Genomic DNA, 26,911 nt, shown 5'->3' on the forward strand with positions numbered 1-26,911 from the left:
GCAAAATAAATACATTTTTAGACCTATAAATGATGAAAGAATTCATCAGCAGGGGACGTGCGTGTGTGAAACCTGTGAACCCCTTATTCTCCTGCGTGTTTCCACGCTCCTATGATCTCACACAAATATGAGAACGGCTCTAGGCGTGGCCTGTTGTGTGCACAACCATTTTATCTCTCTCCTGAACCCTGCTTTGCTCGCTCAGTAGTACCCGGTGGACATCCTTCATTGTCAGCTTTTTCATGGATACACAATACTTCATGAGACATGTTTTCCATCAATTATTCAATTCCTCTTAAAAAAAGAAATCACTAAAGTTAAGTGTGTCCTAAAGATAAATCACAGAAGAAGAAGAACTATCAAAGCTTTGCATTTTCTTCCTTCTGGTTTATACATATGCTTGCACGTATTATTTTTTTCCCCTTCTCTTCCCCTCTAGTTATTTTAAAAGTTTTTCTCAAAAAAAAATAAAAATAAATAAAAGTTTTTCTCAGGTTGCAGACTATTTGGATGGGATTTTGCTCGCACTCATTGAGACTCAGCGTCGCTCCGACGGGCGAGTGACTAATGGAACACTTTGTCCACCTTCCCGGGAAGAGGCTGAGGACAGCGGTCTTGGTACAGGTGTTGCAGTCCTCGCCCAGGGAGTGGGTGGAAGCTTGTGGAGAGCTGACCTGTGATTCGAAACTCATTCTGGGCCGTTCTGCTCTGCAATGCTGTGGCCGGAGCTCCGCCCGCCGCGCCCTGGCAGCTGGCCCAGCTCCGTGGACGGGAGCCCCTCAAGGTGACAGGCAGTCGGTGCGGCCGGGCCTCCCGGGGCCTCCGGGCCCTGTGCCGCTGCCCCCCCGCCACCAGCGGCAGGTGCCTCCTCCAGCTCCCAGACACCTGCACCGTCAGGTCATCCCAGTTCCGTGTTTGAGTCACCTGGGGATTCAGGGACCCTGGGGCACAGGTCGGCCTGGCCGCGACACAGGTGGGTCCTGGCGGGTGGCTAACACCGGCGTCTGATGTCCTGACCTCAGTCAGCGCCAAAGGCCCCTTGGCAGTGCCCTCCCGGCCCCGGGACAGTGGACACGTTCACAGGCCCCCCAGCGTGGGCCCGGTGTGGCCCGGGGGGGACACCCCAGGGGTGCACCAGGGGGAGGAGGACTAGGAGAACCTCTGCTCTTGGACTTGCTTTCCCTGCCTCGTCCATGCTCTCCTGGCATGTGGCGCCCTGACACACCCACCTCATCGCTTGTCACCACCAGGTAAAACATAAAGCGTATGAAGGGACAATCTTGCCTCTGTCACTCACTAGTGAATCCCAGCACCCAGAAGAGAGACTGACCCGTGGTAGGTGCAGAACAAAACTTTATAAAATCAGTAAATGGAAGCTCCCAGCAGGAGCGCCCAGAGGCTCACTGCAGCGTCTTACACCAACGGGTGTAACAACGGGAATGATCTGACGGGAATGATCTGACGCGGTTCGCTGAACGGCCTTGGTAACAGGCGGAGCCGCCGCGCACCCATAGGACACAAAGCTCTGAGCCTCGGTGGCTCAGTCGGCCAAGCGGCTGACTCGATTCGGGCTCAGGTTGTGATCTCGGGCTTAGGCGCCCCAGCCTCCGTCCGGCTCCGTGCTCGGGGGTGCGGCGAGGGGGGATCCTGCTGGAGACTCCCTCCCCCTGCTCCTCCCCAGTCACGCTCTCTCTAAGACAAATAAATAAAATCCTTTAAAAAATATTCTGGAAGTTTACTTGTTCACACAAAGTGAGTGGTTCATGATGTAGCATTCAATAAAATTTAGAAATTTAAAAGAAAGTATAAAAGAAAATGTTTGCTGTCCGTGATTTATTCTTCTTTTTTTTCCAGGAATATCATCCAAATTTGCTTTGAGAACCATCCCTTTTCCATTTGAGCTGTGTTTGGATGGCTTCACTCATCATCTGGACTGGCCCCTTGAACCAGGAGGCACAGTCCTGCCAACCGGCCACAAGGGTGGGCACCACACCCAGTCACAGGAAATAAGAAAGTGTCCCAACGTCTGTGAAAGGGCCTTCCTACCTCCTCAGAAGGACCCCTGATTCAGATCTGTCTAGTACCCCAGATGGTACCTGTGCTGATGTGGCCACTTTGCTGGCACCCTCGGGGGAGGAGGTGGGCAGTGGGGGCTGCCGTCCAGGAGGCAGCGTGGAGAAATGTCTAGGAGCCAATTCATTCCAACCACTCGGTGAAGGGACCCCAACCTCTGGATGTTAGGCTAATAAATCCTATTACTGCTTGGGTCCAATTGAATTAGGATTTTGGTCACTTGGAATCAAAAGAATCTCAAATGGTGTGTAGGGCTTGATCCCACTTTGGTTTTCTAAGTATATTTAAAAATATTCAGTCGTATAAACACGGTATCGTCCCTTCCAACCCACTTCAACGTCTTCCAACTGGCATCTGGCTTCATCCCTCCAAGAACCAGTTCCGGCTGGGGGAGCAGGAGGTTCATCCGTACACGGCTGGAAAGGCACTGCACCCTCCGGAGATGGCGATGTGTGTTGCCAGAAGCCGTGTGTGCACACGCACGTGTGTGCGTGTGTGTATGTGCACGTGCGTGTGTGTAGAAAATGTCGAGAGGAACCTATAAGAAAAGGTTAAAAGTGGTTCTCTTTGGTTAGTATATTGCATGGCTTTTCTTCTTACTACATGTATTTTCTTTTTTTCTTTTTAAAGATTTTATTTTTTTATTATTTATTCATGAGAGACACAGAGAGAGAGAGAGAGAGAGGCAGAGACACAGGCAGAGGGAGGAGCAGGCTCCATGCAGGGAGCCCGATGGAGACTCAATCCCGGGACCCTGGGGTCACGCCCTGGCCTGAAGGCAGGTGCTCAACCGCTGAGCCCCCCAGGGATCCCCCTACATGTATTTTCTAACCTTTCTAGATAAACTTGTATTTTCCAGGTCATATTTTTTTTCTCAAAAAATATCACTGGGCAGATATCAATATTGACATCAATATATCAAAAGTTTAGGGGATCCCTGGGTGGCGCAGCGGTTTGGCGCCTGCCTTTGGCCCAGGGCGCGATCCTGGAGACCCGGGATCGAATCCCACATCGGGCTCCCGGTGCATGGAGCCTGCTTCTCCCTCTGCCTGTGTCTCTGCTTCTCTCTCTCTCTCTCTCTCTATGTGACTATTATAAATAAATTTTTAAAAAATTAAAAAAAAAAAGATTATTTGCAATTCAATGTCCAAAAAAAAAGACTTAAAAAAAAAAAAAAGTTTAACGAGACACACACTGGCTGTACTTTGGCCTCAGCAGGTCGGGGCAGTACTTTCAGTTTCCAAGTCTGTTTGCTCGGAGTGTGGGTGCATGGAAGCCGCCCCGACTCCCGGGCGCTTGTCTGAGCACACGCACGAGAAGCCAGACTCTGCTTCCAGGTTTTATATGTTGCGTTAGCCTCAGATTTTATGCCTAAATTTTATTATTGTGAACAATCCGAGAACCAGAGAAAGAGCCTTCGCCGCTTAGAGGGGCGACAGTATCTTCTGATCAGAAATAGGGATACACTGTCTCCCCGGTTCTGTTACACTTGCTAAAATCCTGGGGAAAGAGTGGACACCGCGGCTGGTTTCCACTGAGCTCCCCACGCCCCTGTCCGGGTCCCTGGCCCAGGGTGGGGGCTCCCGGGGGGCCCGGGCCCGGCGCTCAGGCCATGCGGACGTGCAGAGATCAATCAGCCGAGCAGGTCTCTCCCGGTAAGAGGAGCCGGCGGGGCCGACACAGGCTGGACATCTGTCAGGCAAACAGCCACCGAGCAGAACAAAGCGAGGGATTATATTCGCTGCAGTTTGTCCCGAGGCCCAGCGGGTGACACCCAGGCTGCTGGCCTCCTTCCCCACACACGGCGCCCCGGGAGGGCGCGCTGCCGCCAGGGCCCCGCGTGTAAGCGGGAAATTCAGGTGGGTCCTCGCCGTCGGGATGTCACCGCCTGCCACGTGCGCGCTGAGGGGTCATGTCCACAGAACACTTGGCTTTGCAAGTGGTGACCACTGACCCTGAGGACCTGATGGTGCAGTTGGTCACACTTGACTCCCCGCCTCCATCCAGGGGGGTGCTCCGCTGCGTGGACATACCTCGGAGGCCCCACGGGGCCCGGGCCAGATGCTGACTCTGCCCCGGGTCCCGCCACCCACGGGCCAGGCCGGGGCCCTGATTCCACGGCTGACACCACGCGGTCACAGTAGTTGGCCCGAGTCCCTACGGCCGGGTGGCCGCCCACCCTGCCTCTCAGACCCCCCACAGCACACACGGCTGCCAGCGGGCTGCTCGTCCTCACTGTGTGGGCTCCACAGCAGCGCGCGGGGAAGGAGGCCCGAGGCCGTTGCCGGGAGGCCTTGCGCCAGGGGCTCAGTCACGAGCTTCCACGCACATCGTGGCAGTGGTGCAGGTGCACAGGCTCCTCGCCTCCCCGCTGTGAGGGCCGAGGCCATCCCTCTCCCGGAAGGAGACGCACTGTGTGACCCGTTCATGACTCGGACGAGCAGCCCTGTCCCCTCGGTGTTGCCGTCCTCCTCCCCCAGGAGCCTGTGCCTGAGGGCCCCACGCGGACGGAGGAGCAGCCCACGCGTGAGGATCTGCGTCTCGCCCCCACTCAGCACAGGATCCCAGACGCCAGCCTGCCTCCTGCCCCAGGGAGGCCTTTGGCTACCAGCTTGGCTGCCGCATCCCGGGCCACCCGGAGCCTGGGCCGCGCAGGAAGCCACGCACGCAGCCATGACAGTGACGTGCTTGCCGTGTGGAGCCACTGCGCGGGCTGACCGGCCCGGAGGCACATGCCTGACGCACCTGCATGTGTCCAGGTGCCGCGGCTGCTGGAGATGAGCCCAGACGCCCGCTCTTCCCGGCGGCACGACGGGGAGACTCAGTGACCTCTGCTCACAGGTGTGTGCTCCCTCGCGGTTAGGGCTGCGCGACAGCCGTGAGCAGGGCCAGGCAGGTGCAAGTGACGGTGTCACCAGCTGTCACCAGCTCTCAGACCCTGAGCATGTGGCTTCCCATGGTGGACAGAGGCATGGTCCTTGGACCTCGTTGGGAGCTCTGGCCCTGCGCCGGGGCTCGGACAGGGGCCCCTTCCTGGCAGGTCCCCGCGGTCCCTGGAGGCCGGGCAGCCGGGCCCACGAGGGCCAAAAACGGCCCTGCGCAGTGTGTGCGCCCGAGGACAAGCAGGTGTCCCTCACGCCCAGGGCGTCCACACTGGCGAGCAGCCCCCTCTACGCCGACGGCGGCCCTCAGCCGTGACCACTGGGGAAACGCGGATCTCCGTGGGCTCCCCTGCCGCCTAGTGGCGCAGGCCGGGCTTGCCGGGGGGCGTCTTCCACGACCTCACGTCCTATCTGCCTGCTGGGCACCGAGACGCGGATGATGTCGGTCATCCTGTGCCGAAGGTCAGGGCCCCCGTCCGCTCGGGCGCCCGAACGAGTGTGTGGAGCGGGGACTGGGCCGCGTGACCTACTGTGACCCTGCGTGGACGAGGACGCCCCTCCCCCGTGGAGTTGCTCCGACCTCAGGACGCGTGTCTCCTGTGGCCGAGCCATCACGGCGTCCTCCGTGGGAGTCAGCACCCCGCTGGTTCGGCCCACGGCCCACTCCGCTGTGCTCTAATGACGTGCAGCCACCTGGGGTGGCTCCTGCGTCCTCCCCGCACCCTGTATCCAGGCCTGCTCCGAGCCCGGCCGGCCGCTGCGTGCAAGCTGAGGGACCCGCCAGGCTGCCTGTTTATTCTGTCCCCAGCCCAAGGACACGTTCATTTTTCGGTGACGCCTCGACGCCAGGTCAGAGGCGAGGACACGCAGAGCTCCCTCCCGGGGCCATCTGTCTCCTGGTCCCAATCAGGCCCGCGAGGCGTCCGCTCGGATTCTCCGTCCCCCGTCACGGGGGAACACGCCACGTGTGCGTGCAGGCTCACCGTGGTCGCCATGCCCTGGTCTCTAACCTGCAGGGAAGGCTCCAGGTGGACATGAGTGGGTTACCTGCTTCGTGCCTCAGTGTCCTCATCTGTAAAGGGGGCGCTGCTGGCCCCCCCCCGGGGCCCTGGGAGGCCTGGGTCCTATGGGCCGTGGACGGCCTCCCAGGCAGGGCACCACCGTGCCAGGTGTCCTTGGCTCACCTGCCAGGCCTGCCCCCCGCGCTCCTGTCTGGCGGCCAGCTACGGAGGCACCTCTGCCCCTCAGCCTGTGACAGGACAGCTGCCCTCCCCTAGTCTCTGCTCTACCCACAGATGGCTCCTGAGGGGAGGAGGCCTCCCAAAGCTCGCGTCCCTGGAGACCCCAAGCCTCGGTAGACGCGGCTGGCAGTGGGACTTGCGGGGGCCCACCCACTGCCTGCCTGGGGCTCCAGGCTCCACCTTGGGTGCGTCCGTCCAGAGTGCAGGGGGTGGGCGGGGGCACAGAGGAGAAGCAGCGGAGCGTGAGTGCTTGGGGTCCAGGCATCCTGGACCTCCGGGAGATGGGACCCCCCCCCCCTTCCACACCCTGCCCACGGCCACGGTTTCTGCTCTGCTGTCTGAGCCCCTCCATGCCACCCACCCCTCCCCACCACCACCGTTTGTAGGAGCCCACCCTGCCCCCAGGCCCCTGCCAGCTGCTGGGGGATTGGCCAAATTCACGAATGGCACTCCTCATTCTCCTGTGGAAGTTGGGTGCTCAGCCTCACAAAGCCTTCAGAACGAGGCCCAGCTTCTTGAAAATGGAGCCTGGGCCCCGCACCCACTGTCCCTGATGCGCCTTGACAGCTCCCGCAGCCTCGGCTCGGCAGCCACGCGCTCGCGGCCGGCTGCTCCGTGGCGGTGCCTTCAGCGGCCTCTTCCGGGCCCCAGGGTGTTGCATCTCTCACCTCTTTTCCTGCACTTTAAACCCATGCAGGACCTGCAGGGCTGTTCTCATTCTGTTCATTTTTCATTCAGTCCTTCATTCATTCGTTCGGTAAGTCACCAAACATGCATCTGGTCCCCTCACACCAGGAAAGAAAAGGGAGAAAAACCCCGGCCTCACGTGGGGCATCGTCCGGCCTAATGAGATCAGGACAAGCACAGAAGGGAGGCAGGAGGCAAGGCCCATGAGGGAAGTGCCAACAGGTTCTGAAGGCAGAAAATGTGTTTTACTGGCAGTATGAGAAGTTTTCGGAGGCAGGAATCTCAGCCTCCAGGACACGTGCGCTGAAGCCGTGCGGAGGGCCAAGCGCGCCGCGGTCTGGGACGGACCTAAAGTGATGAGCAGGTTTTGGCCGGGTGGGGGTCGAGGGGAGAAGCTTGGCACGGAGGCATGGAGAGGGGCTGCCCGGTGGGGTGACCAGGAGCAGAACAAACCCGGCACCGACTGTCCCCACCCGCTGGCCACAGCGCCCTGGCTCTCCTGTCGACAACTGCTCCTTCCCGGGCCACGCACTTGGATAAAACTGACCCCACCTCGGCCGGGGCCCACCTCAGCTGAAGGCAGCCGCTCTATGCCGTCGTCCTGGGCACAGTGACGCGTCCCGGGGCAGCCTGCAAGCCAGGTGGGGCCGTGGGCCGCATACAGAGGGCAAAACGGAGGCGATAGGAAACCGAGGCTGGATCAAGCCTTGCTGGATGTCCCTCTGTTGTTTAAGCTGGGTTTCTCTATACCCTGTAATCTAAAATGTCCTAATAGGGACGCCCGGGTGGCTCAGCAGTTGAGCATCTGCCTTCAGCTCAGGACGTGACCCCAGGGTCCTGGGATCGAGTCCCGAATCGGGCTCCCGGCGTAAAGCCTGCTTCTCCCTCTGCCTGTGTCTCTGCCTCTCTGTGTCTCTCATGGATAGATAAGTAAAATATTTAAAGTAATAGTAATTAAATAAATAAAACTTCCTAATACATAATGTGAATAAAGATGCTGAGGTGAAAAAAATCCTGGAAACCACAAGTTATCCTAAACCATCAATAAGCAACAGCTGATAAACCCAGAAAGGTAGAGTTAACCCTCAACCCTTGAAATACAGTAACAATCACGGCTGGTGACAGTGGGTGCTTAGTGCCCGTCAGGTATAGTTTTAAGCATGTTTACTATTCACTCGTCCCTATGGGACAGACAACAGTTTTATCCCGATTATTTTACAGATGTGGAAACTGAGGCACGGGTGGGTTAACTGAGGCAGCACAGCGGCAGTGACACCGGCACCTGACGTCAGAGGTGGGGCTGCAGGAGTGAAATGGTCTGTAACCTCGGGCTTCGGGGTCTGACCCAGCCTCGTCTGCCCTCCGGCTCGTGTGACTTCGGGGAGGAACCTCAGGGCGCTGAGCGCCGGGTTCCTGCTTCACGAGACAGAACGGGGCGCCGTCGGGGTTGGACAGCCCATGTGTTTGGGGGGGTTCGGCCTACAGGCCGCTGGCCTTGCCTCCGCAGCCCTGCCTCCCGCCGCCCGTTGGGGCCCGGGCCCTCCTGGGAGCTCGTCCGTGTCCACCTGCCACGCTGCTCACACCCAGTTGCCAACCTGGAGAGGCCTCAGGGGCACTTCCGAGGAGGCTCCCGAGAGGGCCCTTGCCCCCACGTCCCCACATGCACCACTCTGTCCGAAGCGGTCTCCTAGCCCACCCAGGGGGCCTCACCTCCAGGTGTGTCTGCGGCAGGTGCAGCCATCGTGTGAGCCCAGATCCAGACGCTTACAGGTGAGGCCGCCGACTGGCGATCGCAGAGCTCCTGGTGGGCGTGGCCGGAGGGCTGACTGTCCAGCGGGGGGGCCGGGGCGGGCCGTGCTGAGGCCCCTGCGCCACGGCGAGGAAGGCTCCCTTCCTTCAAAAACAGGAGAAGGTAGAGGAGTCTATTTTATTAATACAGGTTGAAGAGGGTCATCCTATGAAAAAACAAACCCAGAAGCCACAAAGGAAGAGACTGGCAGATTTGAACATTTAAACATTTGAGGCTTCTTTGTGTGAAAAGACCACATAAGTTTAAAGAGTGGCAACTAAAATAAAGCGTGTGCAAAGTATGTAAGAAATAATCAATATGCATAATAGATAAATTATTTATATTGGTAGGAAAAAGACAATTAATAGAAAAATGAACAAAAAACCAGTCGATTCATAGAAGACAGACAAAATACAAACATACACACATGTGTGTATGTATATATATATATATTTTTTAAGATTTTATTTATTTATTTGAGAGAGAGAGAGCACAAGCAGGCGGAACAGCAGGCGGAGGGAGAGGGAGAAGCAGACTCCTCACTGAGCAGAGAGCCTGATATGGGACTCGATCCCAGGACCCTGAGACCATGGCCTGAACCGAAGGCAGACTTAACCGATTGAGCGTCCCAGGTACCCCTATATATATATATTTTTTTCCATCTTCTCTCTCAACCGATAATCGAGGGAAGCAAACTAGAGAAATATATACATGTTTTTACCATCAAGGCTTGTTTGCAGTAATTATGTTCTATAAAGTCACCACAAACACTGAATTAGTGAAGAGTAAATCATTGTTCCCAGGAGAAATACCGGGTCTAGTTTCCTGTGATCCTGTGGCCGCAGTATTTTCAACAACCCATCGATCTATCACCCCGTTTTAGGTGCATTGCTGTTCAAGACAGCTTATTTAATATTTATCGTTGACTTGTGAACGTTGAGCTCATGGCCAGCAGACCTCTGACTCAGGCCTGGATGAACCATCTACACACATATTTTCTCCATGAGGCACATTACAGCCTCTTTGTACTTAGGACCCCTCGATGGCACTTCAGCACTAGGCTGAGGGCCACTTTAAATGGGAAAATCAGAAATAAAAAGCACGAAAATGTGGCACTATCTAGGTGGCCCAAAGGGTCCCTCTTAAGAGTGAGAGCTAAATCAGGAAGACAGAATGTCAGCTGGGAGCACGCACACGGTGACTCACTCTCCCCACCTCCGCCCGGGGCCAATTGTCACCATGGGCTCACAAGTAAATTTTAGCAAGCAGGCAAATGCACAAATGCAGCATCAATGGGAAGTGAGAATTGCCTGTATTCATGAGTATGTATCCACGAAGCCTCTGTGTGTGTACATATGACTTTGTTCATAAATGCTGGCTTCACAGAGCTGTTACTGCCCTGCTCTTGTGTGCTCTGTTTGTTCCAAACACTGGGACAGAGTTGCTGCCTCCAAAGGGTTTCATCTAATGGCAGAGGCTGATTATCCTCAAGTGGGATGAAGAAATAATTGCAGATGGTGCTAATGACTAGGAACACAATAATCAGTTTGCTGTGAAAAAGAATACTCGGACAGGGTAGCTGAGAGAGATAGAAGCTGATGCCTGCAGAGCTGAGGGAAGCTTTTCTAACAGCACGAATACGTTTCATCTGGGGACAGAGACAAGGCTGGGCAGCCAGGGGCCTGGAGACATGGGGTGGCTGCAGAGGCCAGCGGAGCTATAGGCTCACAGCACACAGTGAGTTCTGGGGAGAATCGTGCTGCATGTGAATGGTTAATAGAATTTTAATACATCACATAATCATGGACTTCTTTTCAATGAAAAGATATCTTCATGCAGTGTAATATAATCTTAGAAATTATATCACAAAAACCAAGTATTTCCAACTTCCTTCGAGTAGCCTTATGGCCCCGAGAAACATCTACAACTAGAAGTCGGAGAGAAAAGGAGAAGGTACACAGGAGCAGCCAGTGAAACAGGAAAAACACAAAGGAATATGGCATCACCAAAGCTAAGACAAGAGGCTGCCTCCAAACAGAAGGCCGTGGTCAAGCAAGAGAATTCTTCATTAGATTTTGCCCAAGTAAATCAGTGATGCCTTGACAAGAGCACTTCAGTGGCTCAGAGGGCAGGAAAGAAGGGACAGAAAAGGAAGACATGAGAGCAGCATTTATAGAAAATGTTTTTGGGAAATTTGAGTATAAAGAGGATCAGAGTAAGGAAACGGTAGCTGGAAGGGAATTAGGGGGCAAGAGAAGTTCTCTTGTTGCCTTGTGATGGGAGATACGAAAGCACATTAGTTTCCTGGTAAGACTGGTCAAGTGCTAATGAAAGATCAGTAGTTCTTAGTGGAAGGAAAGAAGTCCTAGACAATGCGGGAGGAATGGGATCAAGAGCTCCTGTAAAAGAATTGACCTTTGTTAGGAGAGACCCTTCTCCAGTTATATTAGGATGGAATAGAGTGACAGGTGTAAATAGGGTTATAGATTTGGGAGTGGGAATATGAAGGAGATCTACTGTGATGTTATAATACTTTTTCAAATATGAGTGAAGCCATCAAGGCAATATTCAACTGGAAGATGAAGTTATACAGGACCCCATATGCCACGCCAAGGATTGTTCTAGATGCTAGGGAGATTTTAAAATATGAATGAAAATGCAATGAGAAGAAAATAAACAACTTATTATAAAAAATAAGCAAAAGATTTTCAACATTATTAGTCATTAGTAAAATGCAAATTAAAACCATAGTGTAGGGGATCCCTGGGTGGCTCAGTGGTTTAGCGTCTGCCTTCGGCCCCGGGGCGTGATCCTGGGTGGGGATCTAGTCCCGCATCAGGCTCCCTGCATGGAGCCTGCTTCTCCCTCTGCCTGCATCTCTGCCTCTCTCTCTCTGTGTCTCTTATGAATAAATAAATAAAATCTTTAAAAAAATAATAATAAAATAAAACCACAGTGTGTTACCACTACACACTTAGCAGAATGGCTTTTTTTTTTTTAAAGTGTGACAATATCACATGTTGGTGAGATAATGAAACAACATAGATTTGTTTCTAGCACTGACAGAGATGTTATAGTCATCTGAAAGTTATTTTTAAATCATAAAAATACTTCAGCAAGTAATATAAATGCACTGAAAAAAATGGAAAAAATACATAATTTCAGGGAAAAAATAGAAGATATAAGAAGAATCAAATGGAAATTTTAGAACTAAAAAAAATACACTAAAGAAATAAAAAATTCAATGGATGGACCCAAGAGCAGAATGGAGGGAATAGAGGAAAGAATCATTGAACAAGAAGATAGAAAAATAGAAATTATCCAATCTGAACAACAGAAAGAAAATAAAGTTTTTTTGAAAAGCCCTCAGGGACCTGTAGGACCATACCCAAAGATCTAATATTCAAATTATTAGAGTGTCAAAGAGAGACAAGAAAGAGAGTGCGACATAAAATACTAAATAATGATTAAGATGATGATGACGATGATGATGGCTATTTCCCAAATTTAGCAAGAGATATATAAATTTATAGATTCAAAAAGTTAAGTGAACCCCAGACAGGATAACCCCAAAGAAATCCACATCAAGACACATCATAATTCAACTTCTGAAAATTAAAGGCAAGGGAAAAATGTTAAAAGCAGGAATAGAAATGACACCTTATCTCGAGGGGAAAACAGTTCAAATGACAGTAGATTTCTCACCATAACTCAAGGAAGCAGCACATTTTTCAAGTTCTGAAAGAAAAGGACTGTCAGTGAAGAATCATATATCCAGAGAAAATATAAAGGGAAAATAAAGACAAGCTCAGATTAAGCACCATTAGGAGAAATTGTTGCCAGCTGACCTACCCTAAAATAATGGCTAAGGGAAGTTCTCTAAACAGATAGGAATGAAGAAAAAAAGGAATCTTGGATCATTATATAAATAATGTAACAAATAGAGAAACTATACAAAGAGACACACTTAATTTAAAAAACAATATAGATTAATCAAAATGGAATTCTAAAAAAAATGGTAATCGACACAAAGGTAAGAAAAAGAAAAGAAAGAGACAAAAGACAGAACAAGTGGAAAATAAAAAATAAACTGGCAACTTAAACCCTAACATCAACAATTTAATTACTTGTAAATAGTCTAAACACTCCAGTTAGAAGAAAGATTAGTAGAGAGGATTAAAAAGCGTGACCCCACATTATGCTGTTTACAAGTACTTCAAATATAATGAAGTAGGCAGAAAGTATAAAGGTTGAAATACATATATATTATATTGTGCAAATATTAATCAAAGGAAAGCAGAAGTGGTTTTATTACTATCAAAGTAGACTTCAGAGCAAAGAAAATTACCAGAGCCCAAATAAGTCATTATATAGTGATAAAAGGGTTAGTCCACCCAGAACATCCCTCCCTCAATGACTGTAAACCAACCAATACGTTTTCATCAATATTTATACCAACAAGAGAATAAATGTTCTTTTCAAGTGCCCATGTAAGATGTACCAAGATATCTTAGAGGAAAAAGGAAAGAAGAAAGAAAGAAGAAAGAAAGAAAGAAAGAAAGAAGAAAGAAAGAAAGAAAGAAAGAAAGAAAGAAAGAAAGAAAGAAAGAAGGAAGGAAGGAAGGAAGGAAGGAAGGAAGAAAGAAAAAAAGAAAGAAAGAAGAAAGGAAGGAAGGAAGGAAGGAAGGAAGGAAGGAAGAAGAAAGAAAGAAACCTCAACAAATTTAGAAGAATTAGAAACATGCACATAAATACGATATGCTGTACATCATTTCTATTTAGATCAATGTATTTGTTTTATTCTCCTTGAGGCTTCATCTTTGAGATTTCCCTGTTTTTTTTTTTCTTTTTTCTGTTATTGATTTCTAGTTTGAGTCTAATATGGTTGGAGAACACCTTCTGTATGTCTCAAATCAATAATCTAAGCTCCCATTTTCAGAACCTAGAAAAGAGTAAAATAAACACAAAGCAAGCAGAAAGAAGAAAATAATAAAGAGCAGAAATCAATGAAGTTTAAAACACTAGGAAAAAACCGTTAAACCAGAAAGTTATTCTTTGAAACGATCAATAAAATTGCCAGATCTTTAGCAAAACAGAGAGGAAGAGAGAAGACACAAACGATCAATATCAGGAATGAAATGAAATAATCACTAAAGATATTAGACATCAAATGGGTCACAGGGGAACACTATGGACGACTCCACACACATAAATTTGACAATTTAGATGAAATAGACCAATTCTTGGAAAATACAACCTCTCACAACTCATTTAATGGAATCAACCATTTGAATAGCCCTATAACTCTTAATATTGAATTCATAATATAAAACTCCCCAAAGGGGATGCCTGGATTTTATAATTTTAGTTCAAATACAAAGTTATTAAATACCAACTATAAAATAAAGTTTTGGGGTCTGAGAATAGTTACCATATCTTACTGGGTCATTTACTCCATTTTGCACGTAGGGGATTTTAACTGCTAAACAGAGGCAGAAGGTGAGAAGAGCTGTTCCCAGATCTCAAGGCCGTAGGCAGCAACGTGACCCCAAGAGACCTTAGGGAGCGGCCAGGGGCTGCCGGCCAGCTCAGAGAAAGCCAGCAGGGGCCCTCGGCTGGCAGAGGGGCTGCTGATTCAGGAAGGGCACTGGTCAGCTGCGAGGCCCGTACCCTAACCTCTGTGGCAGCTGCTGCCCCCAAGCTCAGAAGCAAATGCTTAATTTGGAGATCAAGCTCCCGCTGGGATGGGAGGAGATGCTAGCTCAGTGGTTCCTCAAACCTTCTACCATCAAGAATTCTTTTTATCTCTCCCACCCCGCCCCCACTGATCCGCCCTGTGTTGGGTAAGGTTTTCCTACAGAACTGGATTTAGTAACAATGAATTCTTCAAGAGTCGAAGACATTTATAGTTACCAGCCGAAGCTTTATCCAGGGACGCCCGGGGGGCTCAGCGTTGAGCGTCTGGCTTTGGCTCAGAGCGTGATCGTGGGTCCCGGGATCGAGTCCTGCGTCGGGCTCCAGCAGGGAGCCTGCTTCTCCCTCTGCCTGTGTCTCTGCGTCTCTCTCTCTCTGTGTCTCTCGTGAATAAATAAATAAATAATAAGCAAAAAACAAGACTATCCAGAAAACCCCGCTAGATCGACGTGATTAACTATATTTATGAAGCAATAATGGTAGCCATGGATCTAGGGCAGGAGTGCAAAGAGGGTGAGGTCCCGGCCCTCTGGGCTGCCAGAGGCCCACCGCGCAGTCACTGGCTACAGAGCATCTGCGCAGGACGAGAGAGCGAAGTGAGGTGGGGGCGGGGAGGGAAGGGGGAGGCCAGGGGTGGCTTCCCCAAGTGCTCCTGAGCCAGGACCCACCAGCTGGAAGGGTCCGTAGAAGAGTCGGGGCAGGTTGGGGTGGGGTGGGCGCAGGGCTGGCAGCGAAGCCCTGCTCCGGCGGCTGCAGACCTGCGGGTGGGTGTGGGCTGCGGCCAGGCTCTGAGGAAGGACTCAGGCTCGGGGGGCGCCCATTTCACAGGTGGGGACAACAGTTCGCCCACGGCCAATACTTCGCCTGTAGAGCTGGGACGCGATGGGCCTGGACTCCAGAGCCTTTGACGGCAACCCCGCGGGCGTCTCTGGGGCACGAGGCGCAGCACGGTGCTGCCGGAAAAGGGGGACGCGGCAGCCAGCGTGGGCTTGGCCAGCCCAGCGGGTCCCGGGGTCACTCTGGCTAGCGTGTGAGGGGCTGGCGTGTGAGGGGCCGAGCTCAGCGCCAAGCTGAGGGGTCCCCAAGGGCCTAGCTCCGCTGCTCTCCCCAGCCCTTGGCCCCTATTTCATGTGAGTGTCCAGGATCTGTTAGATGTCACAAACCACTGCCTGCACCCCACTCTTGCCCGCGAGCTCAGAGGCTCCCTGAGCTCCCCTTGGCGTCCAAGCCGCGCAGGCTGCGGAGTGCACCGAGCTGTGGCCTTCTGGCTGGACGTTCACATCAGATCCCTTGCAGCCTGTGCCTTTCCCTGCATCCTCCCTCATTTGGCCTCCTGCCACATGCATCTGTCACAGCCGTAGTGTGGTGGACAGAGAGGTCCCGTGGCCCAGCCCAGGCCTTTGGCCACATTTGCACGGAATGTCCTCCCTACAGAAGCTGATTTTGGACTGTAGTCGTGAAGGAAATCGGGATAAACAGGCTTTTCCTTTTCCGGACAATTCTTTGAGATGGAATCTAGTCCTAAAGGCAAGATGCTTAGTTTGTGCCCAGACCCTGCTGCCTCATGGGTGCGGGCCCCTGCACCGGGAGGTGTCGGTGACAGTCAGCCCGACCCTCCGCGGCACATCCATGAGTTGATGTGACTCGGGACATTCCGCATCGTCCCAGGGCCCTAACCGTTAGACACAGCTTTAGTTTCAGGAAACCGAGGCCGAAGAACAAAATGCCTCCGGAACGATAGTTTAAATTCAGCTGCTCCTCAGGGCGGCACAGACATAAAATATAAATAGGTTTTCAGCGGCTTCGCGTCGATTGGGGGTGATTGATTCGCAGCGAGCTATTCCGGGAAGCTCAGGCCAGCCAGGCTATTTTGAGGCCGGGCTCCAGGAGGACACCTGCGGCCCCCAGCAGCCCTTCCCCTGGCACCGCTCTCGGAGACAAGTGCCCGCGGTCTGACTCGGGCCAGCAGCTCCCAAGTCCTCTCCTTTTAAGGCCGCCAGGAGCGGGCGTGGCACTGGAGGGTGAGGAGCCCTCACTACGAATAGCTTTGCCTCCGAAGTTTCTAAAAGGGAATGGGGACCACCTGAGCCTCCCCGCAGACGGGCCGGTCACACTCACCCTGTCGCCCTTCGTGCCCAGGCAGAGCCACGTACAGAAGCTGGAACATGCGGGGCATTTGGCAAGACATTCCAGCTGGCAGGTTAAATGTGTCCCACAGCTGTCCCTGAGGCACCCTCCCAAAATAGTCCCAACACAGGGATAACGAAGATAATGGCAGAGAAGAGACCAGCAGGCCCTTATTACTATTACGCCTTAGGGGCCAACACAAAGAGCCCGGAGTCACCCAGAAGCAAAGGCCGAACTGACAGGAGCAGGTTGGTCACATCGGCTAGAGGCTGTGCTGAGAAGGCAGGTGACACGTCATTATTAACACGCGCAGTGTAACAAGACAGGACAATCCACGGTTAAGGACAAAAAGCAAACACCGTGGAAGGAAAGGCAGTGCTGGGAAGAAGGAGCCGAGACCTTGTGAGGCTCTTCGTGCGCAGCCCGAGGGACTGGCGGGCCGAGGGTCCCCATCCCTGCAAAGGGGCCTCCCCACAGCACCCCACGTGCAGAGGGGCCTCCCCCACCCTCCCCCACGTGCAAAGGACCCTCCCCCCACCCTCCCCATGCATAACAGGGCCTCCCCCCACCCTCCCCCACGTGCAAAGGAGCCTCCCCCCACCCTCCCCCACGTGCAAAGGAGCCTCCCCCCACCCTCCCCACGCGCAACGGGACCTCCCCCCACCCTCTCCCAGGAGCAAAGGGGCCTTCCCCTCCCCTCCCCCACATGCAAAGGGGTCTCCCCCCCCACGTGCAAAGGGGCTTTCGCCCTGCCTGAGGGGGAGGCCATCTGAGCCTGGAACCTATGATCTAAAGACGGCTTTTGGCTTTTGTAAAAACGGAAGTCTACCTTATAATGGCATAAACTAAAAAATCAGTAATACTTTGAGGTATGTGTCATATCACAAAAGAACCAGGCTTGTTATAAAAGCCGGGTGTCCGTTCACCACGGCGCTTCCAGAAAGCCAAGTAGAATCAGCAGCTGCAGAGAGCAGGTCTTCCGGTCCGATATTGGGAGCACGTACACTCATCTTGTTTCTGTGAAGGCCCCTTTGGCCCTGGGCTTTTGAGTGCTCCCCTTCCTCTGCTGAGCCCAGACCCTACTAAGAGACCAGGTCTCCTGAGTCGTCCTGGAACCTTGCTGACCCATTTCTGCCAAAATTGCCTGGAAAAGCGACTAGAGGCCCAGGTGCTCTTGTGCAATAGTTTAATAGAAACAGATCCAAGGGATCCCTGGGTGGCGCAGTGGTTTGGCGCCTGCCTTTGGCCCAGGGCGCGATCCTGGAGATCCGGGATCGAATCCCACGTCGGGCTCCCGGTGCATGGAGCCTGCTTCTCCCTCTGCCTGTGTCTCTGCCTCTCTCTCTCTCTCTCTGTGTGACTATCATAAATAAATAAAAAAAAAAAAAAAAAAAAGAAACAGATCCAATTTGCTCATCTAAGCAATTGTAAGACTCATACAAGTGTCTATTGCTCTGTTAGTGGAAAAGTGAACTGAATCAGACCAAGTTTCTAAATCTACCAATTTACAAGAAAAGACATTTATAGAAACTTCAGAAATTCAATCAGTAACGTGCAATAAGCAGGGAAGTCTACAGAACAAACCACCTGGCCTTTTTGACGATTAAATTTCAAGGGGATGAGAAAGAGAGATTTATTTTACTCCAGACTTGCATGAACTGTAAAAAGACATTTATGAGATAATTGAGGAAATTTGAATACAGTGGATATTTTTTATTTATGATAGTCACACACACACAGAGAGAGAGGCAGAGACATAGGCAGAGGGAGAAGCAGGCTCCATGCACCGGGAGCCTGACGTGGGATTCGATCCCGGGTCTCCAGGATCCTGCCCTGGGCCAAAGGCAGGCGCCAAACCGCTGCGCCACCCAGGGATCCCTACAGTGGATATTTGATTGAAGAATCATGGTTAATTTTCAAAGGTTTGATTGTGATACTGTAACTATGTTTTAATATATAGTCATTATCTTCCACGGCTGAAATATTTACAGATGAAGTTTATAGAGTTTCTGAGATTTGCTTCAGAGTAATCGGGGGGTGGGAGGGATGACATAGGCTGGCCATGCCGAGCTTTGGAAGTAGGTGAGGGGCACCTAGGGTTCACGGCGCTGGTCTCTCAACTTCTTTTGTGTGCACTTGAAATGTTCCATAATAAAATTCATGGATGAATGGATGAAGCAGCAGAGGAATTCAAGGGAAAAAAATAGCTTGTACTTCATAATAAACCAAAGCATGCAGTCACTTCAGATGATGAACAAATATAAGATATTGCCCTCTAGGAAATTTCTTAACTCAGGACAGACACAAGCACCCATGCCCACAGCCATGGCACGTTCAGAAGAAGAGGGGCTGAGTGTCAGGATGGCCTAACTCTATGAATTTTGAGACACTGAACAGCTACTTAGGTGTTCTCTACTGTAAAATTTGAAAATTATTTTTCTTATAAGAAATTATGAGGGACATGGGGCAATTTAAATTTATTAAAGGGATAAGAGAATGTAGAAGTGTCTCTAAACCTACACCAAACTTCCTGATAAGTTTTGACTGATAAATGTCTCCCTGCAAGCTGTGAAAACTGTAAGAAGGAATATGTGACACTACAACGAGTTTCCAAGGAGTAAAAAAAGCACTGGTCACTTTACCTGGCCGCAATCTTTTTTTGAGGGAAATTCTATACCCTTCAGTATCATTTATTTGCCTTATTAGAATTTTGTAATGTGCATAAAGGTGAAAATTCCTTTGACCTTCATGAAGCCCAAGGGAAGTCATAATTTTCTGTGGTTTTTCTCCAGACAACTGAGACTTTGTTCACATCTCTCTAAAAAGCCGGGGTTTTGGGGCGCCCGGGTGGCTCAGTGGTTGAGCGTCCACCTTCAGCTCAGGCCGGGATCCCGAGGTCCCAAGATCGAGTCCTGCATCGGGCTCCCCGCAGGTCATGATCCCGGGTCATGGAGTCAAGACCCACAGAGTCCACCTGGATTCATTCTCTCTCCCTCTCCCTCTGCCCCTCTTCATAGGCACGTGTGCCTTGTCGCTCCCTCTCTGAATGAATGAATGAATGAATGAATAAATAAATAAATAAAATCTTTAAAAAATACAATAAAAACCCTAAAGTTTCAGTTTCATCATCTGACAGATAAATCAGACTGTTCTTCCGGCCGGTCCACCACCTAGCTGTCCAGCAGTGTTCACACACGTACACAGCTGAGCTGGGCTCAGCCACTTTCCCAACCTCGTCCCATATGCTGCCTAAAAATATTTGTGGCTTGTGGAGACAGTACTCACGGAAACATAGTCTTTATTTTTTACTGATTAGGAGACAATCAGGTTTGTTTTCATGGCTGGTTAAAAGTGAAATACTCTGTCAAACTGACTTTTTTCTAACTCTAGGTTGCCACTTAGATTTTTTTTCTATTAAGTTGTTTACTGTATTGCATCTAAAATTACAATAAAATATCTTGAGAATTTTGGCAGAAAGGGAAGAGGAACGGGGCGCCTGGCTGGCTCAGTCCATGGAACATGTGACTCTCAATCCTGAGGTCTTGAGATTGAGCCCCACGTTCAGCACAGAGATTCCTTTACAAAAAGAATCAGGGGAAGAGGGATTATTAAACCAGAATTCTAAATTACAAAGCTTTCTCCTAAAATTAAAAATAAATAGATAATAGAAGTCCATTAAGGAGGTCTACAAAAGGAAACCACACACCCGGCCACCTTGCTGTACTGATTGGGATGCCTTGTCTTCTGTGTTAGGATATTCATTTTCTCACAGACCCGTCGTGTGGCGCACGATGCTGTATTCTGCTCTTTTCGGTTAGTTTTCCGCCCTAATGTTTTGCCAAGTTACTCACAAGGACTTCGTGGGAAGCACTTTTAATGGCAGGTTAGTATCCCATGTCCTGAGTCGCTCCTAAGCGGCCTAACCATTTCCCAATCGTTGGTTATCGAAAGGATTGAAACTAAAAGATCCTCCCTCTTGTAACAAGGTTTCCTACCCAGATGCGCCGCATGTCCCCACCAGCAAGACCGCTGCTAGTCGAGGAGCCCAGACGGGCTGTGCTCATGGCCCTTCCTTAAAGGGAAGCAAGAGGTCGATGGAAGGGTGGGTTTCAGCGTCAGGACTTCAGTCCCCTTCTGAGGGACGATGCAAGGATCACTAGGCCACATTTCCTTCCCAGAAAGAACCAGAAGCATAGTCCCACTTCTGTTCAGCTGGAGGAAGGAGGGTCCTTTCCCAGACACCTGAACTACCCGGCCCCACCCCACAAGTCGCCCCTTGCCTCTGTCTTTCTCCCCCTCGCTCATCACCGTGACTCGGGAAGATCCACTTCGTCTTGTGTTGGTTGTGGTCGTCTCACTCTCCCCATGGTAACACGCGCTTCTTGAGAGGAGGATTGGGGTCCGTTCTGCCGAGGGCTGGACCCCAGGGCCGGGCACAGAGATGGTGCTCAGCTGCTATTTAGGGAACAGATGTGTGTTGTAAGCTCAGCCCTAGGACCCCCAAATCCCTGGTGTGTTCTTGTTATCAAGTCTCAGCTCGCACGCCAGCACCTCCGTAGCCCCCATTATAAGGCCTCCGTGAGCCCACTCCATTGCCTCACACTTCTGTGGTGTAGACAACTGAGGTGTGCTGGCTATTTGCTAACTACCCCAAGAGAGCAGGGACTTCGTGTCTCTATTTACAGCGATATCCCCAGGACAGGAAAGTGCCTGGGACATGGGAGGAACTGGGAAAACACTGTCAAAATACTGGGTAGATGGAGCCCAGGGCATGTCTGAACAAATAGGCCGACACCACCTCTAAATACACAACATAAATAGGCAAATTCGGATTTCTCGGGAAAATGATACTTTAGTGTCTGTGCTCTCATAACATGTCAGACTGGCCCCCACGCCGATCTGTACTCCTTGGAGACCCCACAGAAGGGACTGTCGCAGATACGCCGACTCCTCAGCTCTACGCAGCTCATCCCTGGCGCCTTCTTGTCTCTGCGCCTTTCTAGCGTCTTCCCTCAGACGCTGGCCTTGCTAGAGTCGTGGACGGCTTTCAGGAGACGTTCTTTCTGAGGAGTTTCTCAGGGAAACCACCACCGAGGAATACTTCGTGACGCGTCAGGCCCCAGGCCCAGAGTCCAGAAGCGCCGCCGCCTGGCCGGACTCCAGGAACGCACGGGCAGCAGCGCTCCCAGGAGGCAGGAGAGCGGAGCCGGGTCCGTCCAGACGGTTGGTTCCGGAGAAGCTAAGCAACACCATGGTTCCAGATGGCTCTTCTCAAAATTGTGAACGAAAGGAAGGGCAGCGACAGCGACGCGGATGGGCCGGCGGTGTCCTCACCTTCCCGGCCCCTCCCGTGCTTCTCAACAATCGGTTCCGACAACGAAGGAAAACCGCCAAATTGACCAAGTCAAGAACGTAAATGAAATCGGAGTCCAGTTATAGCTCTTGAAATCATTAAAAATAAATATTTAGAAAGAAAAATTAAATAGGGGCTCCTAACTGCTAATATTTCAGAGAGAGCCTTAAATTCAGATGTTTGGTCACACCCTGTATTAGGCACGGGTCAAACTTCGGCGTGGAAATTCGGTCGCTGTAATTACACACTGAACTTTCATCTCCAAGTAGGGTAGGTTTGCCTTGGATTTATTTGATTTCTATTTTGAGCAAAAACGGAAAAAGGCAGAATGACCCGTGAGACACGACACAAGTACATTTACCGGCCGGCATGGAATGAAAGCAGCCTGGGCCGTCCCCTTCTGAGCCAAAGGCATCGAGCTGTGTGCGAGAAAAGCAAGTCTCTGGGGAGGCAAAGCCCCAAGAGGACTCGGGGGGGGGGGGGGGGGGGGCAGTGCATCACCACTGGATCCTGCTCCCGAAGCCTCTGCTGCAGTCTGCTAACTAACTTGAATTTAAATTAAAAAGAGAAAAAGCAAGTCTCCTCCCGCATGTTCTTAGGGCTGAGCTGAAGGCCACGGGAAGCGAGCAGTGTGCCCGCTGGCCTCGACTTCATCAATCAGAGATTAAGCTTCATGATTCGTGGACACATTCGTCAGCATCTCCACAAAATCCTCAACGAAGAATCTCAGTGGCATTTATAGACTTGAGTCCTTAGGTTAATTTGAGAGGAATTTACCGAAGTACAAGAAACAAGAGGACTTGTTGGTAGCAGAAGACAAAAGAAAACCCAGAGGGAGACCCAGTAGAATAAACGCGTGCGGGGCTGAATCTCATTTCTGCCGCCAGTCAGTCGTCCGGAAAAACCTCATAAGTTTCTGTTTCCAAAGAAATTCTGTGTTGAGATTTTTCTCTCTCCAAACCACGACCGTCCTCCCCACTTTCTCTTTCTCCCCCGCCTCGTTACCCCCACCCCATACACACACCCAGAGTCTCCAGCACAGATCGCTGTCGGCTAACTTTTGGTACAGATTACTACCAGCTTTGCTGGGTCTGTCCCTTCCTGTCCACTTTGATATGAGGACGATCTGGGATTCGGAGCGCCAAACAGCGCGCGTTCTTCCCGGTGGGAGAGGGGATTTACAGCGAGGGCCAGGGCAGCCGGTGCAGGGCCGGGGCAGGGCCGGGCGCCCCCCGCCTGCGTCTCCTCCGGGACCAGGCCTTCCCGCCGGTGGCTGGACCGGAGGCCAACGCCGCCACCTGGCGGCCCCGAGGGCGCGCCCTCCGCGAGGCACCGGGTCGGGCCCTTCCCGGGGCCACAGGCCCCTCTCCCGGGGCTTCCCGCAGTGCTGTCCCGGCAGCTCCCGCTGCAGGTCTGCGGAGGGCCGAGCGGTAGGAGATCGCCCCCCACCTCACCCCAACCCCAATGGGGTGCCGTCTGCCCCTCTCATGGGTGCCCGACCCCCTGGTCCTGCCTAGAGGCAGCCTGCCTGTTGGGGAAAAGGCCCAGAGGCGCAGGGCCTGGGGGTGGGGACAGTCTCTTCCGTCCCCACACTAGGCAGCGGAGGGGAAGGGGCTCTAGGCACCGCCCCGAACTCAGGCCAGTGATGGGAGACCGAATGGTCCCGGGGCAGCCGTGCAATCCACAGCCGGGGCTGTTTTGAAGATTTATTTAGTCATGAGAGAGAGAGACAGAGACAGAGAGACAGAGACAGAGAGACAGAGAGAGAGAGAGAACACGGGGCAGGGGTGGGAAGGGTTAGGGATAGTCTTAAGCGATGCCCCACTCAGTGCAGAGCCCAACTCGGGGCTCGATCTCCAGACTCTGAGATCCGACCTGAGCCGAAACCAAGAGTCGGGCGCTCACCTGCCTGCACCACCGGGGCGCCCCACCATGTTGTGTTCTGAGCTCCCAGAGGCCGACCCAAGAACCACATGGCCAGCTAACCTCGTGCTGAAGGATAGAGGACAACGTGTGCTCGTGAAGCACCCACTCACAGACGGTGACCATGGCCTGGGCAGGCGGGGCCTCTCCCCTCCCTGGACATACCCACACCTGCCACCGCCGACATGCACACATGCTGGGAGCCAGAAAACAGCCCCAGGATATTAACAGACAAACTCTAGTGACCCCATGGGTGAAAACTTCCCTTCAAACCTTTTTTAAAAAAAGATTTTATTTATTTATTCCTGAGACCCATAGAAAGAGAAGCAGAGACACAGGCAGAGGGAGAAGCAGGCTCCATGCAGGGAGCCCGATGCGGGACTCGATCCCAGGACCCTGGATCACGCCCTGAGCCAAAGGCAGATGCACCCAACCACTGAGCCACCCAGGCATCCCCCCTTCAAACCATTTTCATATCCTCTCCTGGTGGAAAACGAGCTAACTAGCAGGAAGGAGGAACAAGGTTCCTGAACCTCCAACTCACTTTGCCTTCAGGCTCCCCCAGCAGTACCTCCCCTGTAGAAGCAACAATGTGGGAAGGAAGCTGAAGCTCCTTCCCAAGTCTAGGGGTGGCCAGCTGCTGGGAAGTCTGGGGGGCGGGGGCTGGCAGGTAAGGGGAGGAGGCACCAGCCATCTTGCTTTCATGCCCACCTGAGGATTATGGGCGGTGCCTGGGTTCGAGCACCTTCACCTCCTGCCTGCCTTCCTCCAGGCCCAGTGAGGGTTTGGCCCAGTCCCTTGTCCCAGTCACTGACATGGGCTATCTGGAGGTAGTGAGGCTGGCACAAGTGTTCTCCTGGCCCCCATTCACAGGGCCCAGGCTGCCCCCCTGTGCCCCACTTCACACCCATTATCCCTTCCCAACAGCCCACACTGCGGACCTTAGGCTCCAGCACCACCCACAGACCAGATCCAGCTCCTCTTAATCACACCAGGCCAAACCTTACAATAATGTGTCTTCTATGAGTTGTTTCTCTGATTGAACCTGAGGAAGAATTAAGGGAGTTTTTAAAAATTGTGTATGCATCACCTGGGTATGAGATTTTCAGGGCCCAGCTCAGAGACTAGGACAATACGTCTGAGATGTGCCCAGGAATTAGTTTTTAACCAGTCAGTGTCTACATAATTTTTCTTTTTTTTTGGATCCAGTGTCTACATAATTCTGATACAGGCGATCCCATCCGTCATACTCCGAAAGTCACAAGTAGAGGGAATGCAGACCTCGAGTCAGAAAGCAAGTTAATAAGTGCTCTTGGTCCGAGGAAGGGCGCTTCTAGTATTAGGTACAGAAAGGAAGGGGAAAAACTATCAGGGTGATAGTCAAGACATTTGGTCATAAGGACACTGTCTTACCTACCTCCTTATCTCAAGTTGTCTTGCAGTTGGTCCCAGAGCCTGTTTTTTCTTTCTGCAATTCAAGCAGAAAACGTGTGTGTATGACACACGGAGGCCTGAGTGGCACCTGCCAGTCACAGGCTCAGCTCTGAGCCAGCACAACCCCACAGGGGAGTTCCATGGAGCAGACTTCAGAAGCCTATTTCTGCTCTGGTTATTAAGGCAAAGACAAACATAGGCACCGCGTTCCAATTCAGGGTGTGTAAATCAAGTTACATTAACACATCCAGAGAGTAAGCACCGTTTTCCCACAACAATCTCTAGTGTTACCAGATTCTCAATCCCTTTCACTCTGTGCAGCAGGCAGAAATGTAGATCTGACATTCATAGGAAAGGAAGTCTTGATGTAATAGCGGCTTCTCCACCAGAAACTTAAAGGCTAACTAGAAATTAAACCTCTAATCTACCAAAGTGCTAAAAGGCTCCCTTTTTCAGGAGAGGAATTGTGGTTAAATAATCTATAAAAGCCACCCCAAGTAGAGTCAGAGTTAGCACTGAAAGGACCCACAGCTAGTGTGTCCTGGACAAGGCCGAACTGACTCCAGCCTCCTGCAAACACAGGCCTTCAAATGAGACCACACTCAAGGTCTGGAGAAATACTAGGTTACTATAATCCATACCTGAGGCTGAAAAGAAGACATCATGAATTTGTGAAACTTCCCTAGATATCTTTGGAGGTGGGGACCCAATAGAAAATTCGAGACAAATTTAGATAATTTAAAATTGTGGAAAAGTTGAATCCCCAAATCAATGGAACATCCTTTGAAACAAAAATTTAAAAATACCAAATTTAGGGATTCCCCAGGTGTCTCAGCGGTTTAATGCCTGCCTTGGGCCCAGGGCGTGATCCTGGAGTCCTGGGATCAAGTCTCACATCGGCCTCCCTGCATGGAGCCTGTTTCTCCTTCTGCCTGTCTCTAATGAATAAATAAATAAAATCTTAAAAAAAAAAAAAAATACTGGGCAGCCAGGTAGCTCAGCAGTTTAGCGCCACCTTCAGCCCAGGGCCTGACCCTGGAGACCAGGGATTGAGTCCCAAGTCGGGCTCCCTGCATGGAGCCTGCTTCTCCCTCTGCCTGTATCTCTGCCTCTCTCTCATGAATAAATAAAATCTTTAATTAAAAAAGTTTATAAAATTGTGATGATCAATTTTATGTCAACCTGACCAAAGGATGCCCAGCTAAATATTATTTTTGGGCTTTGAGGGGACTTCTGGGTGAGATTAGCATTTGAATTGGTGCACTGAGTAAAGCAGGTTGCGCCCACCCCCTTGTCGCCCCCCCCCCCCCCAAGTGTGGGCATGTCTAATTTGCTGGGAGCATGCTGAGCTGGGACAGAAATCTCCTGTCCCTGGAGATAGGGCCTCACACATCACCTCTCCTGGGCCTCCGGCTCGCAGGCTCGCAGGTGACAGATCAATGGACTCCTCAGCAAATTTTAAAGTATGTATCTCTTAGGGTGTTGATAATTTTATTTAAATTAACAGGCCAAGAGGAAAACCCCACTGTTGTTAATAGGCCACAAAACCAGTAACACCCCCTAGGCTACGCTGTATCTGACTTGTTCCCTACCAAGAAAACCCCTCCAACATTACAGGGAGATAAAATGTATTCAATAGTTCTAAAACAGAAACTACTTTAGCTCTATCAAAATTTAGGTCTTGAGTTTCTTTTTAAAGTAGGATCCA

At 51.4% G+C, this 26,911-nt stretch overlaps 1 long non-coding RNA gene across 1 annotated transcript; it reads right to left on the reverse strand.

The window, feature by feature from the left end:
- Positions 1-1,821: 1,821 nt before the first annotated feature.
- LOC140597734 (uncharacterized) lies at positions 1,822-14,744 on the reverse strand. Its single transcript, XR_011999621.1, has 3 exons — positions 14,586-14,744; positions 8,594-8,777; positions 1,822-2,611 (listed from the first exon to the last, which is right to left on the reverse strand). It is a non-coding gene; the product is annotated as an uncharacterized lncRNA (long non-coding RNA).
- Positions 14,745-26,911: the final 12,167 nt, after the last annotated feature.

This window comes from Vulpes vulpes, chromosome 1 (assembly GCF_048418805.1).
Source record: "Vulpes vulpes isolate BD-2025 chromosome 1, VulVul3, whole genome shotgun sequence".
NCBI lineage: Eukaryota > Metazoa > Chordata > Mammalia > Carnivora > Canidae > Vulpes > Vulpes vulpes.